Source organism: Pelodiscus sinensis, chromosome 2 (genome assembly GCF_052426305.1).
Source record: "Pelodiscus sinensis isolate ZL-2025 chromosome 2, ASM5242630v1, whole genome shotgun sequence".
Lineage (NCBI taxonomy): Eukaryota > Metazoa > Chordata > Testudines > Trionychidae > Pelodiscus > Pelodiscus sinensis.
This window is the reverse complement of record NC_143053.1, coordinates 159,602,764-159,627,841: the sequence shown is the minus strand read 5'-3', so window position 1 is coordinate 159,627,841 and position 25,078 is coordinate 159,602,764. Positions and strand designations below refer to the sequence as shown.

The 25,078-nt window shown below is 42.1% G+C and overlaps 1 protein-coding gene across 5 annotated transcripts in view; it reads left to right on the top strand.

The window, feature by feature from the left end:
• The window catches only part of VWC2 (von Willebrand factor C domain containing 2), a 171,762-nt gene that overhangs the window by 128,328 nt on the left and 18,356 nt on the right, over positions 1 to 25,078 (top strand). The window lies entirely within an intron of this gene.

Below are 25,078 nucleotides of genomic sequence, written 5' to 3'. Positions count from 1 at the left end.
TCTGCCATCTTTCTTTTAAAAATTAAAGGTGCACTGGTAATCTCAATCAAAATCTTCCAAAGGGTGTGACTAATCAGGTTAGCCTCTTTTGAAGAAGAGGTTAATGTAGTATGCCTGAATCCACTCCAGTCATCTAACCTGGCTAATTTCTCTTTAGGGAAGTCCTCTAGTTTTTGAGGAAATACTGTTCACTCTCTGCTGCTTCATTAAGACAAATCACTCTGATCCTTAAAAGTATTTATCCCAGTTTTCTTATACTATTGGGATACACCAACTTTTGGCACAGAGATTTTCTTGATTATGCCAATCCGCTGCATTCTCTTTAACCCAGTTTCCATTTTATAAAGTAATGGGATAGGAATCCCACAAGAGATGTATACACTGTATGGTTCAATATTGTCTCTTAAGATTATTTGTATTGGATTTCCTTTCAAAGGTCCAATATTAACAAACATTCTGTCAAGTTTTTCTGCTTTTCTCACTAAGCCTATAATGGCAAAGGTCAAGGGGAGGCAGGGACCAGGACACCATCACTTTCAAAAGTTGGAGGATAATGCTTTCCTACATCTTATTAGCCATGTTGCCGAGTGATGGATGGAGAAGAGTGAGAGTGCAGTCTTGGGAAAAGGGGCATGGCCTCAGGGAGCGGGCAAGATGAGGACAGGCCTTGGAGAAGGGCCATGGTTCAGGCACCTGTGGAGTTTCTCACTTTTTTAGGACTCCTTTGCCACTCCTGATGATGGCTACCACATTGCAAATTTAAAGGCTGTTGGTCTCTGATCTTTGTCTCATACCCTTTCATAGCTTTTGTCTTTATAAGCTTTTTCTGTGACGAACTAGCCTAAACAATTCAGAATACTTCCAGGGCTAGTCAGTGCTGTGTCAGACTTCAACTTTGACAGGGTTGAAAGTGATTGCAAATCCCTTCTGGGATGCCTGTGACATCAGCTCGTGAGTCAGATTTTTGTTTTTAAAGTCAATATTCTTTCCATAAATATTTTGTTTTACTCTCCTACCACACTTTGTCTTCTCACATGGTGGAGCCTCCCCACCTCCCAAAAAATGACTCATAATTGTCTCTAAAACAAGCCAGTCCCTTGACTACTTTGGTGTGTCAAAGAGCAGCAAACTGCCCATATTTGATATATTTATTACACTGTGCACCTCTGGCTGAACATGCATCATCTCTTAGGATATGACTTTTTCTATGGCTTGTGCAGGCAGGCCAGGGTTTGTTCCTCTCACTCTGGGAGTATTTTCTCCTTGCCTTGAGGTGTCATGATAATGGCTTTTAGCTTTCATGCTGCACGTGTCAACAGCTCCTAAGCTAGTAACTTTTTCTGCAAGTTCAGGGAGCTGCTCTTAGTTTTGCTGTCTCACCAGCTCAGATTGCTTTTGTTTGAATAGTTTTGCCTAGGGTTACATATCTCCTCAGTTGTAGCTGCTGTGAAAGGTTTTTTTCATCTGTCAATCTAATAAACAGCCTGTGTCTGATATTTTCAAGTTTTGCATTTCCAAAATCAGAGTTTTCAGCCAATGTATGTAGAGCTCTTATAAAACATTCAGCATTCTCCATGGTTTCTTGAATTCTCTGCTGAAAACATTTTTTAATAAATACCATTTCTCTGAGGTATAAATTATGCATCAAAATAGCTGTTTATGAATGTCAACAGTAATAGCTAAGATGACCGTCAAAAAGCAGTCAAAAGATCTAAGGATATGCTCTGCTTACTTCCCCGTACCATAACTTTTAAAAAGATACCTGTATATCTCTAGTTTCCTTGTGGATTTGCTTATAATTCAGAGTCATGCAAAGTACTGCTTCCAGTCTGTCCATTGTAAAGGATTGTCAAAATGGTGTTGGCTGCACTGAATGGCTTGCGGTTGAGATCTTGCAACCTTTATTACTGTTTTCCTTCTGTTCTCTGTTTACTTTTGTAACAGATATGGATTGGCTATAGAGATTGCTCATATGCATGAGATATGTTCATCATTAGATTCTTTAACATTGTGCAAGGTCTATTTAAGCTCTTACACACAGTACCACCTAGTGACTGAATAGTATAATACAGGAGAAACTTAAAGAATAGTCTAGTAGCACCTTTAAAGACTAACAAAACATGAAGATGGTATCATGAACTTTCATGGGCAAAACCCACTTCTTCAGATGACTGGAGTATTAGAAGTCCAAATCCAAGAATAAATAAGGGGGGGGGGCAGGGGCAGGAGGAAAAAAAGGCTTTTTTTTTAGGGCTATCAAGCAATTAAAAAAATTAAACGTGATTAATCACACTGTTAAACACGAATGACTCCAGCTGACCCTGGTCTCCGCGTTGTGCTGAAAAGCCGCCATGGTGTTTCAAAGGGGCAGCGTTGCAGGAGCCTGGGGTCAGCTGGAGTCCCCAGCTGTCCCTGGGCTCTGCTAGCGCTGCCCCTTTGAAATACTGCTGCGGTGTTTAAAAGGGGGCAGTGCCATGGAAATGCCTGTGATTAACACATGTTAAAAAGATTAATGCATTAATTCTGCCCTGTGTTAATCACAGGCATTAACACGTGTTAATTGACAGCCCTAATTTTTTTTTCTCCTTCCTGCCCCGCCCCCCCTTCCCTTATGTATTCTTGGATCTGGACTTCTAATACTCCAGTCCAGTGTTTCCCAATTTTATTTGGCCATGGAACCTTTTTAAACTCGAAAGACTTTTGAAGAACTCCTAATAATAGCCCGATATATGGAGCTGAAAAAGTAGACCACAAATAATGAGGAGGAGGAGTAGTAGTAGTAGTAGTAATTAATAATAAACAAATGCTAAATAAGGTCATGAGATCAACATTTAGTTTAATTGCACATATTTAAAAACAAAAATCACATTTAATTTGTACAAAAAATAAAGCTCAAACCAATATGACAGTTTTCAATGTAAGAGTAGCTTTTCTTCTTTTCTTGGCAAATTCTTTTTATATTTGCTTTAATAAACTAGAAAGTTGGATTTGCATATCTGGTGTGCCATTCTGTCGATTTCTGTATTTCATTTTTGTTGCGGCATAATTCGAGAACCCAGTTTCGCACAGGTATGTTCTGGCAAAGGGTAGCAACTGACGAATTGCACGTCTTGATACAGCTGAATATTCTTGACATAAGCCACCCCAAAATGTACTCAGAGAAGCTTCTTTAAATGTTTGTATTAATTGGCCATCTGAAGTGATTTCAATTAGGTTTTCATAATCTTGCGTAGAAAAACTGACTGGCTTTTCTGTTATACTTAATGGATTTCAAATCCAGTTATTGTTGTCATTTATGGTTGGAAAATACTTCATGATGTTTGTGTATAAATAATGTATAAAGATGATTTATACAATGTGCTGCAATGTGCTGGCCAGGAGGAAGGGTAAAGGAGAGAACTTGGGGCAGAGTGTCTGTCCAGGAGGGAGGGTACAGGAGGGGTTTTGGGGCAGGGTGTCAGAGTAAGCTGGCAATGTAGGGTCTTGGAGGGGGAGGGGAGTGAGTGAGGGGAATTTGGGTGTGGGTATGAGGGGGGATACTTACCTGGCTTGACACCCTGCTGCAGCAGGGAAAGCCTTAGTGCAGCATGCTCTTGTACCTCGGGGGAGGGGACGAGAGCTCAGTCCCTCCCCCCATACAGTGGAGATCCCAGCGCAGCTGCAGCACCAGGTCAGGCTTCCTGCTGGCAGGGTGTGGGGAGCATGTAGAAACCCTGAACTTCCCTGCCAGACCAAACTCTGCCACTTCCCCAGCAGGCTGGGGAGGGGTGTGAAGGGGAGAGAGCAGCAGCGAACGGGGGGCAGCAGAGCCTGAGCGTGCCCCGAGGGGGGGCAGGAGAGCCCGAGCCAAGTTCCGCACAGGCGGCAATTTAAGAACGCCTAGATCCGGGAAAAGCTACTCGGCACTCAGACCCAGCCACCCCTCCCCCTCCCAGTAGCAGTGGCTACTGTAAAAGCTGTGGCCTGCACATGTGGAGGAGGAGGGGACTGCGCGGCACCGGAAGCCCCATGGGACAGGGGCCATATTGCGGAGTGGGAGGGGGCTGCTCCATGCACAGGGGTGGGGCAGCCACAGTGGGTGGTGGAGCGGCCAAAGCCATTCACCCCCAGAAGTCTGCCCCGCCAGCAAAGCTCCAATGGGAGCTGCCTACTGGCTCTGCAGGTGGAGGGGGAGTTGAATTTTTTCACGGAACCCTTATTTCCACTTCACGGAATCCCAGGGTTCCCGGGGTTTGGGAAACACTGCTCTAGTCATCTGAAGAAGTGGGTTTTGCCCATGAAAGCTCATGGTACCATCTACATGTTTTGTTAGTCCTTAACGGTGCTACTAGACTATTCTTTGTTTAAGTTTTTCCTGTTACAGACTAACTCAGCTACCCCTCTGTAGGTATAATACAGTTTATCATTCAAGTACCTAACTCTTCTTTTTCTCCCAATTCTGAAATGTAACTTATCAGTCCAACAGCTTGATTTCTTCAGGCTGCAGGTCTTTTAAGAATTCTTCACCATCTCTCTCCCCCCCCCCTTCCTTCTTCCCCCCATTCAGGCCCTGAGTTAGGAAAATATATCTATTCAGGACATAAAGCCAATGAGATCTAAGCGCAAACTTAAATTTTAAGCATGGGTGTAAATGCTTCCCTGAGTTGAAAGTTAAGGAAGAACTCTTGATGTGTGTCAGAAGAGTTCTCTGACACTATTTCCAAGAGCACTGGCAGCAATATAGTTGTGTATAAAAAGCATTGATCATATGCAACTTACAACTGCTAGAGAGGAATTAATAAGGCTACTTGTTAATCACAAGTATTTTTTAGTAAAAGTCATGGACAGGTCACAAGCAGTAAGCGAAAATGCATGACTTGTGACCGCCAAGTTTTACTATATACCTCTGATTAAGTCTTGATGGAGAGGCAGCTAATGGATTGGGAGGAGGCAGGGTTAGCAGGGCTGTGCCAGGCTTCTTATCTGGCTCCTGGGAAGTAGTAATCTCCAGCTCCTAGTTCCACATGCTGCTGCCACTATGCCCCAACCCAGTTCTGCAGGTTCTGTTGTCTAGAAACCACAGCCAATGGGAGCTGAACACATGGTGCCTGTGGGTGGAGGCAGCATGTAGAGCTAGGAGGCAGGGGAATTCTTGTTGCCCTTCTGGGGAGCTCCCATCCACCAGTAGGGTTGCTAGATGGTTGAACCGAAAATACCAAAAACCCTTCCTTCCCCCCCCAAAAAACCCCACCAGGGGAAAAAATCTGGGGGGGGGGGGAGAAGAGACCAAAGTTATTGAGCAAAAAAGAACTCTGAGACTTAAGCAAAAAAAATAAATAATAAAACAGCATGGCCCCTTTCAATGCATGCAGAGTTAGAATAGGGATAGGAACAGGGGAGAGGTTGAGCACTAAGACCCAGGGAAGGCATTGCTCCCCTTGGCCTTTAAGCTTTTTGCCTGCAGTCATTTTGTGCCCTTGTTCAAGCCAGAATTTAGCTTCCCTGCGGAACCAGGTAAGCATGGCGTGCGGGGGCGGGAGGCTGGGGATGTCAGGGCAGGAGGAGGGAGGCCAGGGGCTGGGCCCAGGTGCTAGGGTTGCCAGGTGTCTGGTATTTTCGCCTCCTGGCTGGGGGAAAAAAAATCAGAAAATACCGGACATTTTAGGTGTCCGGTATTTCCTGCATTTTTTTACCAGACAGGAGGCAAAAATACCGGACTGTCCAGATCAATACCAGACACCTGGCAATCCTATCCACCAGGATAAACACCTCCCCAATCCTGAGGCGCCCTACACACATTCCTGCTGCTAGGGAGAGGGGGAGCTGTGGAAGCAATCCTGCCCCAGCAATAGCTGGTGCAACTGGCCCAGGGGCTGCCTGAGCTGCAGAGGCAGTACCCAGACCAGCGTGCCACATGGCCAGCTACAGGAATCATGGAGGTCAAAGAATATGGGATTTCCATGACAAACATGGAGCATTAGGAATTAATCCTGTACCTAGAATACATGGCACTTCCTCCCTGACTTCTGCCACTGCCCTGGAGATCCTGCAGAGTTGCTGGGATTTCCTCCAGCTACCTACAGGTAAGGCTCTGGAATACTTGAAAATGCAAGTAAGTGCTCAACTTACACCTTTAGGCAGGCAAATTTAGTCTGTTCATTGTGGCATCTTACAGCAGTCTTTGTGACCCATGTATGTTACTACTTTTGTCTCCTCTTCCTTCCCCATCATTGAATAGCTGACCTTATTTAATCTATGCAGGAAGAAAACAGTGGCATTACCACGAGATGGATAAAGAATCACAATTTTTCTGGTAGTACTTGAATATTCATTATACTTGCAGTAGGGGCGAAACATATTTTTACATTTCTACAGGAATGTGTAAATTGACACTGGTCACTGGACTGTTGCTGGCTCTCTCCTCCCCTGTGTTTCAGTTTTGGTTCCATGGACTAAGCTGGCTAGTAGGAAGTTTAGACTTGAGATTAGATGAAGGTTTCTAAAAATTAGAGGAGTGAGGTTCTGGAACGGCCTTCCAAGGGAAGTAGTGGGGGCAAGAGTTCTATCTGGTTTCAAGATTAAACTAGATGGGTTTATGAAGGGGATGGTTTGAGATAACATGATCTTGGTAACTAATTGACCATTCATTATCAGTGGGAAATAGGTCAATGGAGGGATGATAGGAGTTACTATAGAGAACTTTCTGGGTGTCTGGCTGATGAGTCTTGCCCACATGCTCAGGATTTAGCTGATCGCCATATTTGGGGGCGGGAAGGAATTTTCCTCCAGGGTAGATTGGCAGAGGCCCTGGAGGTTTTTCGCCTTCCTCTGTAGCATGGGGTACAGATCACAGCTGGAGGATTCTCTGCATCTTGGGGTCTTCAAAGTATTTGAAGGCTTCAATATCTGAGATATAGGTGAGAGGATTATTCTAGGAGGGGTGAGTGAGATTCTGTGGCCTGCACTGTGCAGGGGGTCAGACTAAGGTCAGAAGGGACCATTATGATCATCTAAAGTCTATGAGTCTGAGACTCTTGAGCTAGGCAGACTCTTTTGTCAGTTTTCAGAATCCCAAATTCAGAAAGGGAGGTTGTAGAGCCCTTGTAGAGATTGTGACTCCTCTCTACTTCAAATAAAAGGGGAGAAAAAACGCGCTTTTTAATATTTGGCCAAACCTCATTGGTCAGAATTTTGTTTAGGAAAATTAAAGCCAGGGATGTCTCAGATCTGCATCTCTTCTTGATCAGATATCCATTATAAGTGTGTGTTTGATTCAGTGAGTGGCTGTGATTGTGACCCCCCAGTAATGTAAACCATAGCAAACAGCCCTACTTGCTTTTGTTCTGTAACAGACCTGTCCCTTCCTTTATCTTTTTTTTCTTGTATTATTGTATCTGCATGTTTTTTTCCTTTGAGTTATACAGGCTAGTTAGGATAAAACTTTTAAAGATGCTTTGAAATCTGGTTGGTCATTGACTTATGCAGTTAGTAGTTATGCACACAAATGAGGGAGAAACCATTTCAATAAACTTATAATAAATTCCTATTATAGATTGCCTATGTAAATATTTATGACTAATGTGTGCAATGCTTCAGTGTTATTACTTTTGAAAAAAGTAATACTTGTGTACATTTTATCAAAATGGAATTTGTGTGAGTGACGAGTGTGTATGTGTATGAATATAACAGATTTCAGTAATGCTGCTATGAATAATTTAGTGGAGAAGTTTCATTTGCGGTGTAACAAATCTACAGGAAATCTGCTATACTTTGAACAATTGAGAAAAAGCTATCCAAAGACTTTTGTTGATGAAATAATCTACCTGACTAGTCTGTAAACAATGAGGAAAAAATGCAGATTAGCAACAGGATTTACAGTGGTGGTGTAGTTGTGTTGGCCCCAGGATACGAGAGAGCCAAGATAGGGATATCTTTTATTAGACAAAATTCTGTTGGTAGAGGATGCCATTTTTTGAGCTACAACAGTAAAATTCCATATTGCCCAAAAAGCAAATGCTTTTCACAAAGGGTACATCTAGATTACATACCTCTGCCAACAGAGGCATGTAAAATAGGCTACCCGACATAGTCAATGAAGTGGGGATTTAAATATCTCCGGCTTCATTAAAATAAAAATGGATGCCACGCTGTGCAGGCTCAGTTGATCATTGGCACAGTGCACGAATCAAGACGCAGAGCAGTCGACAAGGGAAGCCTTTGTCAACCACTCCTGTAAACCTCATTTTACGAGGCATAAGGAAGCAGTCGACAAAGGCTTCCCTTGTTGACCGATCCACATCTTGACTCGCGCGCTGTGCCGACGATCAGCTGAGCCCGCACAGCGCGGCGGCCATTTTTATTTTAATGAAGCCGGGGATATTCAAATCCCCACTTCATTGACTATGTCGGGTAGCCTATTTTACATGCCTTTGTCAGCAGAGGCATGTAATCTAGACATACCCAGAATGATCGCTTGCAATACTTATTCTCAAGGGAAACCAGAACATCATCATCATTATCAAAAGGTGAGCCTCTGATTTTAAATTCATATTCTGCCAAATACCAAAAGCCCTGGACTTGAGACAGGTATACTGGTCTTGCAGCTTATTGCAGTAATTTATAACACACCACAATACCTGCTACTCTCAACTACCCATTTCAAAACATATATGCACTACAGTCTAACCCCCAATTTCTCATGTCAAGTAGCTGCATCCAACATGTTATCCCTTCTGCTTAACATCTGTTCCAAGTGGTATTTGATACTTTGCTTCCTTCCCCAGACCTGAAGAACTCTTAAATTTTTACCCTTCTACCCACAGAGGTGGGCCAAATAAAAGGCATTATCTCACCCATTTTGTCTCCTCTTGCTGCTCTATTTAGACTCTGAAACTGCTCAAAGGAGGTATCACCTAGGTCAGTGGTCACCAACCAGCAGATTGGGATCCACTGGTAGATTTTTGGAGCCTCTGACAGGTGATCTTGACTATTTGGCCAAGAGGGTATCAAATGTCAGCACTTCAGCTGTCCCTCCCCTCACTGCTGTGCATCTGCTACCTTTTTCCACTCCCCCACTTGCTGTCAGGGTGCCCCTCTTCCAGGCTGTAGTCTATCTCCAGAGAACAGAGGGAGGCACAACAGGGCTTGGCATGAAGGAAGTTTGCTGGCTGCTCTTGGGAGTCATGTAGGGCCAGGGCAGGGGTGAGCCTGCCTTAACCCCACTGCACCACTACCCAGGAGCCCCTTAATGTAAGCAGTGTTCAGCGGGAGCCTGCATCCCAAACCCCTGCCAAGTCATCAATCTCCTTCTGCACCCCAAGTCTCTGCTCTAGCCCTGTGCCCCCCCGACCCAAACTCCCTTAGCCTGTACCCTGCACCCCAACTCCTGCCTTAGGCTCAGCTCAGAGCCCCTCTCACAGTTCAAATCCTTTAGCCCAAGAACAGAGCCTGCACCCCAACCCTCTGACCCTGCCTGATGAAAGGGAGGAAGAATGCAGGAGGGAGGATGGAGTGAGCAGGAGCCGGGCCTTAGAAAAGGGGCACAAAGGAAGTGGGGCCAGGGTATTTGGGTTTGAGGTAAATCCTGGTTTGCAGTTAAATTTTAAAAAGTGATGTCATGTTTAAAATGGTTGGAGACCACAGAACCAGGTGGTGGAAAGTTGGGAAAAGGCATGCAGACACAGATAAGGCTTCTAAGTGTTGTAAGATCCTGAGTTCAGGATGCTGTGAGCTTAAGATCACAGAGGCAGGGAGGAAAAGGAGTTGAGATCACAAAGGGAAGAAAATTGAATGAAGAGACTCTGAATGGCAGGGCAGAGTGACCAAAAAAATGAAGAGGGACCAGATGAAATACTGAAAAGAGAAATCCAAGCATGTGCCCAGGAGTAAGGGAGAGACTGTTGAAAAGAGAATGACTGTAGAAGGAAGCAGACAAGGTTGGAGGAAATGCCCAGTGCAGAAAGTGTTGAAACTGAGACAGGAACAGAATTAGGTCCTTTCTGAAGTGATGAAACCTCGTCTTGCAGTGTCAGAACCAAGCCAGGTTCCCAAACTACTGAACTTTTTGCAGGGTTCTATCATGATTTAAGAGCACAGACAGGGTTGCCAGATGATTGAAACAAAAATACCAACCCTCCCACCCCCTCAAAAAAAACACCACAGAAAAATTGAAGGGGGGGGGGGGAAGGAGAGGGGAGAGACCAAAGTTACTGACCCCCTTGCCCAAAAAAAAAGACTCCAAGATTTACTAAGTAAAAAATTAAAATAAAACAGCATGTCTCCTTTAAGAGTGAGTGAGTGCAAGGACAGGAACAGGGGAGTGGTTGAGCACTAAGACCCAGGGGAAGAATGCTTTCCCTTGGTTGGCAACCATTTTGTGCCGGCAGCCTTGCAGAACCAGGTAAGCATGGGGGCTGGGGTGGATTGGGAGCGGGGGAGAGGCTAGGTGCTGAGTTGCCAGGTGCCCAGCACATTTGCTTCCTGGCCAGGGGAAAAATCAGAAAATACCAGACACTTTAGGTGTCTGGTATTCTCTAAATTTTTTACCAGACAGGAAGCAAAAGTACCAGACTGTCCGGGTGAATACCGGACACCTGGCAACCCTAAGCACAGATCAAATATAGTTTTGAATGTATTTATCAAACCATATTTTAATGGTGATTGAACATTACTGTATTGTGATTCCCCCAACACTGTAGATTCCACAGTGCAGATGGGACCAAGGAAGGAGAAAGGCTAGAAAGAAAATAGAGAAAATGGTTGTGAAAAGAAATAAAAGAAAAAATCAGACACTGAATATTTCTATGTACTGTAGGTCTTATTTTTTTCAGAAAGCATTCAACAAATTTTTTAGTACATTAGTGCCACAATTCTTCAAACATTGACACTTGTGCATTCAGTAGACTGAATCTGTTAGCTCTAGCTGCTTTATAGTACATAAACAATTGTTGAACACTCAAATTGCTCTGTGTACAGAAGATCACTAGTCTAAGGCCTCTTTGAAAATCAGGCCCCATGTGTTTCTATATGCATCAAAGGGGAAATGTGATAGCTACTTTCACAGAACCTAACCTGTGATACTATAAAATTTCCCTAATAGAGAATTCTAAGTAACTACTTTCTTTAAAATCAAAAATCCTAAAATATTTTTTACACCTTCTAAAATGCAGTAAATTGCTTCTGGTGCTTCAAAATGGTCTCGATGAAAGGACACCCAGAACCAACTATTTTTGTTCTGACTCTACAATCTGAATGTTTTCATCTACATCTACTAAGGACGTTAACAAACAAGTAGTTTACTAGTGGAATAGCTGATGGAATTTCCATTGACTACTTGACTAGTCGATAGGCACTTCCTCATTTCTCCTTTGAAATGTACAAGAACCCTGACTGGGGCTCTTGTACATTTCAAAGGAGGAATGCAGAATTCCGCGTGCAGCCCAGGGCCAGCAGGAAGTCTCACTGACTCTGGGCCCCACAAGGGCATTTACTCTTTGAAATGCACAAGAGCCCCCAGGAGCTCTTGTGCATTTCAAACCGGAAATGCTCTCATGGAACCTGGAATCAGCTGGGGACTCCCCAGCTGACCCCAGCTCAGCATGGCATTTCTGCAGAACCTGGGTCAGCTGGGGAACAGGGGAGTGGACTCTCCAGCCGATCCTGGGCTCCTCTAAGCATTTTCAACTGGCTGTGCTGCACAGAGCCTGGGGTCAGTTGGGAAGTCCCCAGCTGATCCTGGGTTCTGAGGAATACCGCACGGGGTCAGCTGGGGATTCCTCCACTGACACCAGGCTCCATGAGGGTGCTTCCACTTTGAAATGCATGCCACAGTGGTGTTTCAAAGGGGCAGCGCTGCACAAAGCCTGGGGTCAGCTCCATGCGGTGCTGCCCCTTTTGAATGCTGCCACAGTGTTTCAAAGTGGCAGTGCTGCACAGAACATGAATATGGCGCTGCTGCTTTCAAGTACCTCTCTTCCTCTCCCCTCCCTATCCCCCCCCCCCACACTTTTCTGCCTTTATCTGATAGAGGCAGCCAGGGGAGGGGATCAACTAGTTGACTCAACTATCCAATAAGCATTTGCTTATCAGATAGTCGATTAGTCCTTCACATCCTTAACATCTATAGCCTAACTTTAGATAAAAACAAGGCGTCTGTCACACCTGAGCTTGCTAGCCTTGTCCCTTAATCACTGTCTTCCACTTTCTGATGTTCTTGATAGATTCTAGTTTTTAATAAGTATTTTTATATTTAGAATGTTTTTAAGAGTAATGTTATGTACAAGAAGAAGCTGAACTAGAATAGTTATTAGATATGCTGTTATGTAGCCTCTAAAAACTCTATTCTGAAGGGAATGAAATCTCATATGGAAAATTAGAGATGATAGGCAGGTTTCTATTGCTGCCTTCAACTAGTTTTGACATTTTATCCTTTTTGAAAGGTTCGCCTCTTTCTGACAGTCAGTATCTGATTTCAATCACTCTCTGTCAACACAGGTTCATTTAGATGAATAAATATGATATAATTAACTATAAAGAGTCCCATAATTACACGTATAGAGGGTTTTTTTATTAGTTAAATCTTCGTGCTGCAGGAAGATGACACAACATGTCAGGTGTGTTTAAAATGTGAAATCTAAATTTATCAATGTGATTATTTAGTGGTGATTAGGGTATTTTGACTTGGCCCCAATTTTCTTTGACAGTTTTGTTGCCTTTAGCATTAGCCAGAATAGCAAATATGCTTAGTTGTAGTTTTTTATCAAAAGCATTCTAATAGAGCATTTGCTATATTGTTTTGTCTACATAATTCCCTGAGAGAATCTTATCTTTACAGCTGGATAGTATTTTGTTCCGCTGTTGGTACATTTTTACTTCAGCTGAATTCTGTTGTAATAAGAACAGTGTTCTAATGGAACAACACATCTGCAGAAAAAGAGTGTAAAATGTCTGCCAGAAACCAAATAAATTCCACTAAGAAGCTGCCATTCCTAAATTCTTTTGCCTCCTTTCAGTTGTTACTGTGGCCTTATGAGTCAAGGTCTTCCAGGACTTCCATTATAAATTACTGTTTTCACAAGTGAGAATTCAGGCTTAAAATCTTGATACAGGTTAAAACTTGCATATAGCCTGTCTCTGACTTACAAACTGGTTACGGACCAAGCAATTGGTTGTAACTCAGTTTGTTCGTAAGTCAGACCCCATTGAGTTACATGCGACTGCGCTGTTCGTAAGCACGGATTGCATTCGTAACTCGGGGTCTGCCATTTACAACATTTTTGGTAGTAACTGCGAACGGTCGTAAGTTGACCATTCGCAACTTGGGGACTGGCTGTATAAGGATTAAGTGTAAGAGGATAATAAGGAACTATTTCCTGGGCATTTTAGATTGGGAACAATTAAGACAATTTTAGAAATTGGTTAGTACCTCTGCACCATGCACTGAAGAAAATATTACTTTTTTGCTAAGGGACTATATAATTTATAGTTTTTTCAAAGAACTAAGCAAGCCTCCCTGTATATCTTGGAAAAAATAAGTGCTTGAAAGGAGGATGGCGCCCCTTGAATTTGTATTCAAAGCACTTGATTTGACCTAGTACAGCATGTGTCCCATGAAACAGTTTGAGATCCTCAGATAGAAAGCACCACAGAAATGCAGTCTTTTTATTAAGGACTTCAGGTAAAACATCTTATAAAACTGCAATGGTGTCTTCACAGTTATGAATTACTGTAAAGTAAGTTATTTTTCAAAATAAACGTCTGTATTTCTGTTAGTGATTAAATTTAATAGAATTCTCATCAGATTGCTATTTTGAGGAGTAAATTACAAAATACATCTGTGTTGTTTTAACTATAGTAATTTCTTAGCAGTGGGTAAATGGAGATATACTAGCAAACTTTCAATTACTGCAGAATCTTATTAGTGTTTGTGTATGTTACTTTATGATGTGTCCTGAAAGATCTGCAAGCTTCAGACTGCCTATCCCAGGATTTCATTTTTCCTTGTTTCATGGATACTTCTCTATGAATGTTATTTATTTTTAACTTTTTCTTGCCACACAATTTGGTGCAACTCAAATTTGGGTTAGCAGTCTCGTTTTTAGTATAGAGTACCAAGTTCTTGATAGCTTGTGAAGAGTTAAGACATTACTGTTCTTAGAGTATGTCTACACCAGGGCTACGCAACACACAGCCCACAAGCCACATGCGGTCCATTTGTTTGCCACCTGCAGTACAGTTTGGGTTTACATGGGCAGGGCTTAAGATGTGGCCTACAGGTGGGATCCTTTGAACATAGCCTCCACTGGGAACATACCCTGCCTGGGAGATGCCTTGCCATTGTGGAGCGAGTACTGAAAGACACAAGCGGATGGGCTGGCTGGAACATATGGGTACAGGGTGTCGGCATTTCTAGCCCCAATAGAGGTGGTGCCAGGAGCACCGGGGCATTGTGGGAAGTGCTTTGTATTCATGCCCATCAGTGTGAAAAGCTATTTGCATACATTTGCATGTATATGCAACCACACTTAAGTTGCAGCCTTCAGCACATGCTGTGAGTATCATTGTGGGCCCTGGGGCTTTCAAAGTTGAGTAGCCCTGGTCTACACTATAGAGGAAGATTGAAGTTGCTGCAGTCGATCATACAAGGTTCAAATTAGCAGGTCTATAGTTAAGAACGCTAATTCAATCAGAGGGGTGTGATGCCGGTAACCCTGCTTTCAAAAGGAGTAAGGGAAGTTGAAGGGAGAATATTCTCCCTTCAATTTCCTGCAGTATAGACCATGCCAAAAGCCGAGTTAAGGTACTTTGACTTCAGCTATGCAATTAACATAGCTGAAGTTGCATATCTTAATTTGACTTTGTCCTGTAGTGTAGACGTACCCTTACTGTATACCTAGAGGCCCAAGCTGGAAATGACACCCTATTGTGCAAATTGCTGTACTAAGAATAGCAAGGAACAATCCCTGTCATTGAAGAGCTTTAAGGCCAAAAAGACAAGACAGAAACATTTGGAAGGAAACAGGCACAGAAATCATGCCTAGGCTAGAAAACAAATCCAGGTCTCCTGACCTCATCAGTGGCCTGTTTACTGGACCACAGACGAGCACATTCCAAAAACTCTTACTCATGTGAATAATTTCATGCTTACAAATAATACGCTGACTTCAGCGGCGCTGTGTGTGTGTGTGTGTCTCTCCCCATCCTATGGCCCCAGTAAGGAATAGCAAAAAACCCTGAAAAAACTGCTCATGAAGCTCCCTAATGCTGCTCAGGAAGAAATTTACACTAACACCCCTCCTAATCCCTGACCAGGAATTTTCTATCTGCTACCCAAAATACACAAACCTGAAAATCCCGGATGGCCCATCATCTCAAGTACTGGCACACTTACCACAGGATTATTTGGCTATATTGACTCCCTCCTCAGATCCTATGCTACCAGCACTCCCAGCTACCTTCGTGACACCACTGACTTCCTGAGGAAACTTCACAACATCAGTAATCTAGCTGAAAATACCATCCTGGCCACTATGGACGCAGAAGCCCTTAACACCAACATTCCACATGAAGACGGATTACAGGCTATTAAGAACACTATCCGCGATAACAGCACTGCACACCTGATTACTGAGCTCTGCGAGTTTGTCCTCACCCATAACTACTTCCAATTCAGACACAATTTGTATCTCCAAGTCAGTGGCACAGCCATGGGCGCACCCTCATAGTACCACAATATGCCAACATCTTTATGGCTGACCTTGAACAACGTTTCCTCAGCTCTCGCCCCCTAACATCCCTACTTTACTTATGTGACATCGATGATATCTTCATCATATGGACCCATGGAAAAGAGACTCTTGAAGAATTTCATAAGGGTTTCAACAACTTCCATCCCTCCATCAACCTGAGCCTGGACCAGTCCACACGAGAAATCCACTTCCTTAACAGTACGGTACAATTAAATAATGGACAAAACTCCACAACCCTATACCGGAACCCCACCGACCACTACACTTACCTTCATGCCTCCAGCTTCCATCCCGGACACATTTTTCAATCCTATTTTATACAGTCAAGCCCTAAGATACAACCGGATTTCCTCTGTTCCCATACAGGGAGACAAACCCTTTCACAATCTTTATAGAACATTCCTAAAATTGAAATACTCACCTGGAGAAGTGAAACAACAGATTGACAGAGCCAAAAAAGTACCCAGACATGAACTACAAGACAGACCCAAAAGGGAGAATAACAGAATTCCACTTATTACCTATAGTCCACGTCTCAAACCCGTCCAACACATTATGCAGAATCTGCAACCCATTTTGGAAAATGATTCCTCACTCTCAGAAATCTTTGGGGAAAAGCCTATTCTCACTTACAGACAACCCCCCAACCTGAAACAAATTCTTTCTGGTAACCATGCCACACAATTACATCATAAGCCTCCAGGAACCTAACCCTGCAATCAGCAGCAGTGCCAACTCTGCCCACATATCTATACAAGTGAATTCATCACTGGAGCCAATAACATAAGCTACCAAATCCAGGGATCATTCAACTGAACATCCAGTAATTTGATCTATGCCAGCAATGCCCCACTGCTATGTATATTGGACAGACTGGACAGTCCCTATGAGAAAGGATCAATAGACAAAAATCAGATATACGTAAAGGGAACATACACAAACCTGTTGGACAGCACTTCAGTCTATCTCATCACTCTCCAAGTGGCTGTCTTGTCACAAACAAATTCTACCAGCCAAATACACAGGGAAATGTTGGAATTACAGTTCATCTGCAAGTTCAATTCTCATGCTAACTGACTCAATCGGGATGAGGAGTGGCTAGGCCCATTACCAACCTAACATTCAGTGAAGGTGCAAACTGTTATTTGTGTAGGTTCCTGTGTTAGTAATCTCTTCCCTCCCTCCCCCCCATCTATTGACGTTGATCCTTATCTGCTTCATTTTAACTGGCCAATCTTCAGGTGCTTACTGATGACCCATCTACCTTCCTGGTTTTCCCTTTGATTTTTTTCATAACCTCTGTTCCTTGTTTCCTCCTCCCGCCCCCTTCCTTTTTTTCTTCCTCCTTCTCCCCTATTTATTTTGGGTCTGCACATCCTAAGCTCAAAACTCCAGTCATCTGAAGAAGTGGGATGTGCCCATGAAAGCTCATGATACCATCTACATGTTTTGTTAGTCTATAAAGTGCTACCAGACCAGTTGTTGTTTTTTAAGTTTATCCTGTACAGACTTACTCGGCTACCCCCTGGAACTTTTGTGCATGTATAAAGTTACTTATACCATTTGCAGTAGTAAGCAGTGAATGTTAGCATGATCAGATCCTGAGTAAGAAAGTGTGACAAAGGGACGAATCACATTCGGCAAAGGGGAACAACTCCCCCTTGGCATGACAGTCCCATATTCACTAGGAGCACGTGACTCTCATCAGAATGACACTAATAGATGACACTAATAGATGTCTCAGTCTCCCATATATTTTTGCAGTAATAACATAGCTACACAATAATTTATAGCTGCTGCTTCTCATTTAAGCCATGCCTACACAAACACTTATGTTGGCAAACCTTATGTTGCTCAGTGGGGTGTGTTTTTTCACACCTTTGAGCAATGTAAGTTTTGCCAGCATACGTGAAAATTTGCACACAGCTTCTCCTGCTGACACTGCTGTTCATTGGAGGGGATTTAATTGTCAGGAGACAGTTCTCCTGCTATCAGCATAGAGCACCTACAAGAGAGATCTTACAGCAGAACAACTGCATTGGCCTGTTTTATACTTTATATTAGGTAATCATTTGGTTGAAGTGGTTTACAAATTAACTTTTATTAATGCTGAACAAAAGAATAGCATGAAGATAAATGGAGTGGCTGACAAAATATAAGAATACAAATTGAGCTTTTAATTATTGCTTGAAGGATATTTTATATAAACAATTTAATTAGAAGAATAAAATGGAATATTTAGTTTCTCATTTTCCCTCATTTTATTTACCCCTTTTCTGGTGCACTAAATCTGAGTTTTATGAAAATCAGCTGGAAGAATCTGGGAAGTAATTTCTAGTTTCCCGTAGTTCTAGCGTTGCCTCAGAGAAAGCAAACATAGTTTACAGATAAACATTAAAGCATCAGCTGTTTTCTTCCTCTTTCCTCCCCCACCAGAATTTTACATTTCCATTATACTTGCCTTTGGAAATAATTTTATAGAGAAGAAACATATCATACAGAAATATTGCAGAACAGATTAATAATTAAATTACAGGAAGTACAAATAGTAGCTTTCCTGTCTCCATAACTGCTCTAGATGCCTGATGTGCTAGATGCAAGCAGTACACTAAGTCTCTCTACAACAATTATGTACCTGGAATGCCTATGGTCTGAGCGGGGCATAGGTCTTAGCCAGGCTTCAGTGTCATTTTTAAGCGGAAGGCCTGAGCTGTTATCTTCTCGTGAGATTTTCATTGTTAGGGCCATGAACACTCCTTCTCAGAAACCCCAGCAATCAGAGGGAAAATACCTGCTACTGGTATGCTGTCCATTCCAGGGTGGAAAGACATTTTAGATGTCTGCAAGACATCCCATCTACTCCACACTAGTTTGATAAGAAAGAAGCCCCAGGCATATGGCTCCTAGGGTTCCAGATGCTAAGTTTTTGAGATTCTGGTTCACAAAACCTTGAGCCAGATTTGGAACTCTCTCTAAGCACTCTGATCTCTCTAGGAGGAAATGAATGTGATTGCTATCAGAGAGGGCTGAGTTTCCTAATATGACCAAGATATAGAAGAGGGACTTCTCAATATTAATGTTGATGGCTGATAGTGCAAATTAGACCTGTTGCAATCTCATGAAAAGTTTGTAGTAGGAATTTTTAAAGGAGAAATATCGGCTATTTTTTCTTCCTTTACCTCTCCTCTGGGATTTGCTCCACCAGAACATCCAATTGCACACAAGCCTGGCTCTTTTAGAAATTGCTACAAGACTTGCATCTTCACAATGGCCTTTCTCTAGCTTCAGAGAAGAGCTCCAAGAATAGGCTTACAACACACTGAAGAAAGAGCTCTAAGGAACTTGAAAGTCTCTTTACTAACAGAAATTGGTGTACTAGTAGATACTATTTCAACAACTTTGTTGCTATAAGAAACCACCGTAAAAGGAGAAAGTAAAATATTATCTGTGAACAGGTAGACAAACTATTGGGTCTCAGCTTGGATTGACATGCAAAGAAAGTTTGATGCTATATGGTACAGAGCAGAGGTAGGCCACAGTATCTGAAAGATTTTCTTGTACTACTGTATATATCTTCATCTCTTATTCTTGTGTCTCCAACTTGCAATTTCAGTAAAATTAAAGGATTGTAGTATTGATGGAATACAGCAAGCAACCCTTTTAAGTTTCACAAAGCCATATTGAGTCTTCATCACCCCAAAGCAGTCTGACCTTGTGTTGATAATCAGCTATCAGGACACTTCTTCCTACTTAACAATAAATTTAATCAAAATGTCCCCCACCTATTTGCCAGCTTCTATAGCTAAGACACTGGGGCCATTTTACCCATAGCCCTGCTTACCCTCCTCTACTGTCTGAGCCCTTGTTACTCCTGCTTCTCCCTTTTTTCATAACTCCTCCAAACTATTATTTCTTTCTTTGCCTCAAATAACTCTTCCATCCTACTGACCCCTTCCCATTCCCTGTCCCTAAATAGCTGTTCTATCCAACTGCTGATTTACCTCCTTTGTTTCTGAATTTCCTGGGACTGGAGAGGGCATAAACGTGAAAGAGTTAGAATGCCATCATTATTTTCAAAGTTTATCTTTAGATATGGCATTTACTCTAAGTGATTGTGATTGTAAATAGCTCTTTTAGGACCATTAGGTTTAATCTAGTAGATCAGTAAAACTGTTTAGCTGATATAATATTTATCTTTTATTGATTAAACTGCTGCTGAAGACAGAAATAAATCCATCTGGTGTAATCCATTGACTCTTGTTTCTTATTGAACAATACAGATAAACACTCAGGGTGTGTCTAGACTACTGAGTTTTGTCGACAAAAGTGGACTTTTGTCGACAAAACTATACCAGCGTCTACACTACTGCTGAGTTCTGTCGACATAATGTCGACAGAACTCAGCAGTTTTGTCGACGCTGGTATACCTCATTTTACGAGGCATAACACCTTCTGTCGACAGAGTTCTGTCGACAGAAGGTGTTATTGCCTATAGGGTTGTGTCTAGACTACAGGGTTCTGTCGACAAAGCAGCTTGCTTTGTCGACAGAACTCAATGTGTCTGGACGCTCTTTGTCGACAGAAGTTTTGTCGACAATATCTGTCGACAAAAGTTCCGTCGACAAAACCCGGTAGTCTAGACGTACCCTTAGTGTTACTCATTTCCTGGGTGGGCATCTGTAACACAGGCAAAACAGCCTAAGTATATCTATGCTGCAAGCTTAGAGTATGATTCTCCTGCTTGTATGTAAATGTCTTGGCTCTCATCAAATTAACACCAGTATGAATAGCCCAGTAGCCAAAGCAGCACTAATAATGGCAGCAAAGATGCTATAATATGGGGTGCTCCTGCATCCTGTGGCTTGATGTGATTTCTAGCAGTTTTGTTCAGTGGCTCTCAACTCTCCTGCTGTACAAGTCATTCCTGCATTCCTCAGTGGCAGTAAAAGCACTGAGTATATACCTGCCTCAAACTTGTGGGTATGTATGTATACTACCTCAGATATTTGGTTGTTTTTTAACTCATGCTACTAATGAAAGCTACTGCCACTATATATACAAGAACAGAGAGATTACACCTCTAGTTTGCATTATGGACATCTCAGAGATGGTAACCACTGCATGCTGCCATTAAGTGCAGGTTTGCAAAGAGATGAGAAGTTCATGTCTTCATTTTTTTAACATTTATGAGAAAAATGTAGAAAAACTGTTTAACATGGGTAAATCCTGATCCTGGGACTATTTTAGTATCAAAAGTTAAGCACACACGTAAGTCTATGGGGGATCAAATCTTTAAATTTTGCTTGGTTTGGAGCAGGAATTTGATTCTAGGACTTGATTGCCCAAACCACCAGGCAACTAGCTATTCTGAGGTAGACAAATCTCTCTTGCAAGTACTCTGTTTGTTTTTTTTACCAGAAACTCCACCTTGGATCCAAGAAACCATTCTAAGCAAATTTCTATCAAAACCAATTGTTTCCATGAAGTTTTGATTGGTCTTTTTCCTATTATAAAACATTGTCAAAAGTTCCTGACCAGCTGTAAGTGTCATACCTGTTGTACCAATAAAGAGGCAATCCCTTTATATAAGATATAGTCTTTGTATGTAAGTGAAACTGACAATACATTCAAAAAACATAGTAATGTGTTCAGAAAAGTGATGACAAAATTCTCCAATTATGTTTTTAGATAGCACTCTGAAACCCAACCCTTTGTGCCCATAACAAAAAACAAATTCTATTTTTGTGGGGGGAGGGGAATGGCACTTAAACAAATGGAAGCTAACGGGAATTTCATTTTTAAAAAGCAGCCACAAAGTAGTTAATCATTCTTGGATGTGGAGGGTTTTTTTTTTTTTTTTTTTTTTTTTTTTTTACAATATACTTCATTTTTTCTTATTAACAAATCCATAGCCATGCTCTGACAGGCAATTTTTTGCCCCAGTGCAAATGTTATTTTTAAATTAAATTCAGGCAGCTTGTTAACTTCTGGAATAAACTTCCCACCTGAGCTTTCTGCATTTAAACTCACTGCTTTCTACATCAGATGGATAATTGTGTAGCTTTAGCATTAAAGTTACAGTTCATGTCTCCAGAAGGCAGAGAGAGAACAGAGTAGTGAATGTGTGGATCAAAAATCAATGGTGAAATATTTGGTTGGCAAAATGCGCTGGATATTCTTAGTCTGGTCACACCTCTTAGATACCTACACATTCTTCAGACACTCAGCTAAACTGGAAACCACTATTTCTAGTAAGATCATAGTGGCTCTTACTACAGATAAAAAGAAGGGGCGTGGCATCTAGGACTGGGCCTGTGCTGGGACAGCTGAGTCCTGGCTTGCTCCTGATCCCCCGCTGCGCCTCTACCTCCCCTGCTCCCTCTCCCACTGCAGAGACGGAGCTGGGGAGAGCTGGCTTTTAAGCTGGCTCCCCCAGCACTGGTTCCTGCTCCCCCTCCGCCCTTGCTGCCCCTATTAGAGGCAGCAGAGGGGAGGAGAAGCAACTAGTCGAGTAGTGAATTGACTTGTTGGGTAGTCAACTTCTCAACTAGTCACTTACATCCTTAGTGTAAAGACAGAGATTAATATTAGGTGTGTTGCTGCATTCTCACCTTTTGTGAAGTAACCCAACAAGTTTCTTGATTTGGGGGGGGGGAGGGAGGGAGGAAAACACCTCTCAGGTACGGTGAGATTTAGAAAAAAGATGCAGCTGCTCTGGAAAGTTGAACAAATCCAAAACTCTTAGTTATCAGGTCTGACTTGCATGCTGCCTTTCCCTTCTCTTACACACAGATCTCATTTCAGTTAATTCTTTAGTGCTAATAATATTTTGTAGGTCTCATTTACAAAGGCAGGTAATGATATAAGTTGAAGTGTGAATTTAAGCTTTTATAATTAGGCTGGAATAACTCTTTGCAGACAGTCTTCATTCAGTGCAAGAATGCCCCAAACACTTGAAAAGCATTTAGCAGCAGAAACTTAAATGATATACTTTGACCTACTGTAAACAACTTTTCTAGAATTTAAAGAGGCACTGTGGGTAAAAATCAAACTTGTGCAGAATTTCTTAGAATGTATTATTTCTAGATTCAGGATTTGATGTGTTCCATAGTAATCATAAGAGAAGGACTAAGTGGAAAAAGTACACTGGTTCTAAAAAGAGAATAAATGACTAATATTGGGATCTCATTCTTTTTTTAAATTGAATAACACCTAGCAAACAATTGGCTAAACCTCAAAAGAGTACTCTGCATGAGGATTACCCCACGTTTTACATGCTGTTAAATGAATTGTACTGATAGATAGCCTCAACTATCAAGGCAGCATTATATTATACTTTGGTTTCATTTCAGCTTTGAATTAAACTGAAGATTATGGGGATTTTTCTTTAACTCCCAAATCTCCTTTCTTCATTAGCATTTGGTAATCTTTGTCAATTTAACACAGAATTAGAGTTGATATGCATAGCACTTTCTATTTTGCTAACCTAGGTTATTTTATATTTCTCATTGACCTTCTAGCCCTATTGCTGTGCTGTGAAACTGACTCATTTAGATTGTGCTGCAGGACTTTGGTGGATTAGATTAACTATTTCAAAATTTGTAGCACTTCTCTAGTGAATTAAAATACTGGCCTGTAATACCTGAATTTGTAAATGCAGCATCTCTTTAATATAATGTGATAGATTTTTAAGAGAAGTTGTTTTACTTTAACACAGTAGTACAGGTTGGACCTCTCTAGTCCAGCATCCTTGGGACCTGACTGGTCCCAGATGAGGGATTTTGCCATATTAGGGGTGGTCATTTCAGGCCCTCTGCTGCCAGCCCCCTCCCCTGCCACTCCCTTACCAGGTTTCCTGCCTTCCACTCCCATCCCCTTCCCTTGCATCCCAATTGAGCCGTGTGCTGGCTCCTCTCCTCACAGCCCATCTGAGTCACACGCTGGCTCCTTGGACCTCACCCTCATGCAGCATGCTGGTACTCTCTGATCCTGAAACATCCTGTGGTCATGCCAGAACACAGACATTTCCTGACCAGAGCATCCTGGATTTTAGAGGTACAACCTGTACTTGCATTTCACATGGCTTTTAAATTACAACTGTGTAAATTTCCTACTATTGTGTGAATGCTAAAATCCTGTTCCTGTTGAAGTTTATCAAAGCTCTTATTAGGCCTAATTTTGGGATCACACTGGTGTAATAATTATTTAAACCATTGGAGTGATACTGATTAAAGAGTACAAAAGAATAGGCCTGTTAATGTATCTGGGAGGGGGAGTTGTCCGTGCAGGAAAAAATGGTTACTTACCTTTGTAACAGTTATTTGAGATGTGTTACTCTTGCTCATGAGCATTCCAATATGTGTGCGTGCATGATTATCGGAAGACTTTTCCTAGCAATACCTGTAAGGTTGGCTGTAGTGCCCCCCTGGGGTGAAGCCTTGCATATATACCCTTATCAATACAACTCCTGCTTCAGTTCCTTCAGTTCCAGTTCCTGCTGGAAAAGTCCAACCATTGGGAGGACAGTGGGTCTGGAATGGGCATGAGCAACACATCTCAAAGAACAACAGTTACAAAGAGGAGTAATCTTGCCGCCTTTGAATGATTGCTCATGTATATTCCAATATGTGACTTACCAGCAGTTTGTAAGGAGGAGGATCAGAGCTCAGTTTGTTGCCGAGTGCAGTATAGCTGTTGGGAAAATAGGCTGTGCCCCGCTGTGTTATCTAATAAGTTCTTGGACTGCATTGGAGACAACTTTTTATTTCAGAAGGTTGAAAAAAGCTACCGAGGGGAAGCTGTTCTAGATTTGATCCTAACAAATAAGGAGGAACTAGTTGAGAATTTCAAAGTGGAACGCAGCTTGGGTGAAAGTGATCATGAAATCATAGAGTTCACAATTCTAAGGAAGGGTAGAAGGGAGAACAGCAAAATAGAGACAGTGGATTTCAGGAAGGCACATTTTGGTAAGCTCAGAGAGCTGATAAATAAGGTCCCATGGGAATCGAGACTGAAGGGAAATACAACTGAGGAGAGTTGGCAGTTTTTCAAAGGGCCCAAAAGCAAGCGATTCCAATGTATAGGAAAGATAGAAAATATGGCAGAAGACTGCCTTGGCTTAACCACGAGATCTTGCATGATCTAAAAATAAAAAAGGAGTCATATAAAAATGGAAAGTAGGACAAATTACAAAGGATAAATATAGGCAAACAGCACAGGAATGCAGGGGCAAGATAGAAAGGCAAAGGCACAGAATGAGCTCGAACTCGTTACCGGAATGAGGGGAAATAAGACGACTTTTTATAAATACATTAAAAGCAATAGGAAGACCAAGGAGAGGGTAGGCCCACTGG